The sequence below is a fragment of the Triticum dicoccoides genome, unplaced genomic scaffold (genome assembly GCF_002162155.2).
Source record: "Triticum dicoccoides isolate Atlit2015 ecotype Zavitan unplaced genomic scaffold, WEW_v2.0 scaffold232541, whole genome shotgun sequence".
Classification (NCBI taxonomy): Eukaryota; Viridiplantae; Streptophyta; class Magnoliopsida; order Poales; family Poaceae; genus Triticum; species Triticum dicoccoides.
This window is the reverse complement of record NW_021246333.1, coordinates 1-2944: the sequence shown is the minus strand read 5'-3', so window position 1 is coordinate 2944 and position 2944 is coordinate 1. Positions and strand designations below refer to the sequence as shown.

Below are 2944 nucleotides of genomic sequence, written 5' to 3'. Positions count from 1 at the left end.
GTGGTATAGGATGGGGACTGGAGGAAATTTTGATCGGTTTGTTCGGTCCGGCGTCGGCGATGTCTCTCGGCGCTGTTACCCTCCGTGGAGGCGATGTCGAGGTCTCTCCTATCCACCACCGAACCCCTCCCGGACGAAAGTCCGGTGGCAGCGTCCTTTCCGTCGTACCCTCGATGGAGGCGCCGTCTTGGGAGGTTCTACTGTTCGGCGGAGAGATGATGTGGGTGATGGACCTTGGCTTCACCTTGAGTAAGACAAAGCCAAAACCGTTGGCAGTTTCCCTAATGGAAATCGACTGGAACAAACACGTCTTGTTTCACAAAAATAAAAGTGTGCAAAGGTACCTAGCACCAGTATCAGCTGAGTATATGCATACCTTGATTTCCATTTGATGTGACCCATTCTGTATAAAACGTACTGAGAATTGAGACCTCTCCTCCTCTGCCTTCCCCGCCTCCCGCGCCGCATCTACGCGGGTGCCACCCCTCCCACCCCCCGCCGGCCACCGCGCCACTGCGGACATTCCATTGGCTCCGACGCAGTCCCTGACCACCAGGATTTGTGCCTCCTTGGCCCATCCACGGCGCACTACCGGTAGATCTGCGGCTACCACCGCCGGCGACTATGCCTTGCCATTGATTGGCCGTGTATCGGAACGCACTGCCCCGGCAAAGCCTCCGCGCCACATAAAGGTATTGACTCCGCCTCTAGCAACTCGGATCTCTCCCGCCGGCGGTTCGCCGGCAAAGACACACCCGCCATCGCCTGGGCTCGGTGCTAGCCCAGTAGCTCGTCCGCTCACCGTTGCCAGTCGTAAAGTGAGATGACTGCCCGCGGTAGGTGGTGCGCCGAGTTTCTACCATGCTGGAACATCTCGGATGGGTGTTCTTCAAGTGCAAAAAAGATGAGGTATGTGCTTCTTTTGAGTCGGTTGTTCACCGGCCGCCAGCAGAATTTTGGTAGCTCAATGTTTGCTCAAATTTGTGTGTAGGATGGATGCAAATTTTGTATTGGGTAGAAGATTACATCGATCTATTGATAATATGAAATTTGATAGATGTTCGTGCACTCATTGCTAGAATAGAGGCTAGAGATGAGACTAGATGTGAAGCAACGTCGAATTCTTCGGAATCAAAAAAGAAAGAAGTGTGCAAGGTCGAGAAGGCAATAGAGATAATCAACAATGAAGACATAGAGAAAATATTAATCCAACTTGCGGAAGCAGTTATGAAAGTTGGGTATCTTTTAAAGTGTCTAATTGTGGTTTTTGTTTTCTTTGGCCTTGCTCTCATAGCGAAGAATTGATGAATTATGTACTTCAATGTATCAAAATGCCGTTGAATGCAATAAAGAAGCAAAAAAATGTGTTTTGATGGCCGAAAATGAAATGCAAATGAAAGTACTTTTTACTCCGTTATGTATAAGGGATCGGTTAGGTCCAGAGAAAACATAGTGGAGTAAAGATACTCTTGTAAGGGTTTACTATGCCGGATACTACGCTATTTTAAGGGGATTGGTTAGAAATGCCCTAAGGGTTATATCCGAAAACCACCTCCAAAACCGTTTTCGATAACGGTGGTTTCATGCCTAGGTGTCCATTTGATGCGCCGCTGTTTCTTCCATGTAGATCCTACCGGACCGCTTTTGTTTTCTTCCATCAAATCTAGCGAGGCATTCGCCAAAGCCCAACCAGACCCATCTTTGTTTAATGATGAGGTCTTGTCCAATCCAACGCAGCATCGATCACAGTACGGCGTTGTAGATGTAAACACGCAGATTTGACCTAAGACTTCCCTTAGATTCGTCGTGGCCCAGGTCTACTGGCACGTTGCAGCTAACTAATCACATGCCTTATTTAATAGTAGTAGATTAATCATGGATCCACTTGTACATCTTAATTACCACGCGGCTTAATTACACGCCTGCGTGACTGAGCACTGATGCCACATGTGGCATGTGGTAGTGGGACGATATTATATGTAGACTGACACGTAGATATGAATCGACGCGCACAGAGCCAGACTGATCGATCGGCAGTATATATTACCACCATCGTATACACAGATAGCAAGAACACAAACGAGCAGCTGCTAGCTCTGGCTAATCTCTTCGATTCCACCTGTTTTCACTCCTCTTCGTCGACCCCACAAATTACTAATGGCACGGTCATCTTCTCCTCTCGTCAACAAGGCTTCGCCCATCGAGCAGCGCCGCCTGCTCCGCGCTCGACGTTCATCAAAGCGTGTCACCGCTTTGAGCCCGGAGGCGCTCCTTGATGCCACCCTCCCTGGCGCCGAGCAACCTGTGCCGGTGGTGCAGCAGGATGCCGCCACGGCTCTGAAGCGAGATGCTACTCTCTCAGATGAGACCCTGGCGGTTCACGCCGGGGAGAAGATGGGGAAGAACGGCGCCATGGACACTGACTCGATCGCGACACCTATTGTGAGCGGCACGACGCACTGGTTCAAGAGCTCGGGCGACCTCATCGCGTTCAAGGAAGGCCGGCGCCACAGCTTCGAGTACGGCCGCTACGGCAACCCCACTGTGAAGGTCCTAGAGGACAAGATCAGTGCACTGGAGAGGGCCTGAGTCGACGCTTGTCACGTCCTCGGGAATGAACGCCATCGTTGCCACGCTGCTTGCGCTCGTACTGCCCGGTGCCGGCCACGTGGTGACCACGACTGAGTGCTACAGCGAGGCACGCGCCTTCATCCGCGACAAGCTCTCCAAGATGGGCATCAAGGTGACATTCATCGAGCTGAACGACATGGACACGCTCAAGGCCGTTCTTGACCATGGCGACGTAAGTTAATTTCCATAACACATATATAATCAAGGGATCTATGAATGTATGTTGGTCGTTTCTGACTCTGAGATGCTTGGCTATGATGCAGGTGACACTCTTCTACACTGACTGTCCGACGAACCCCCACCTCAAGTGCAT

The 2944-nt window shown here is 51.0% G+C and overlaps 1 pseudogene; it reads left to right on the top strand.

Annotated features, from left to right (window-relative positions):
- Positions 1-2157: 2157 nt before the first annotated feature.
- On the top strand, positions 2158-2938 carry LOC119345390 (annotated as a pseudogene).
- Positions 2939-2944: the final 6 nt, after the last annotated feature.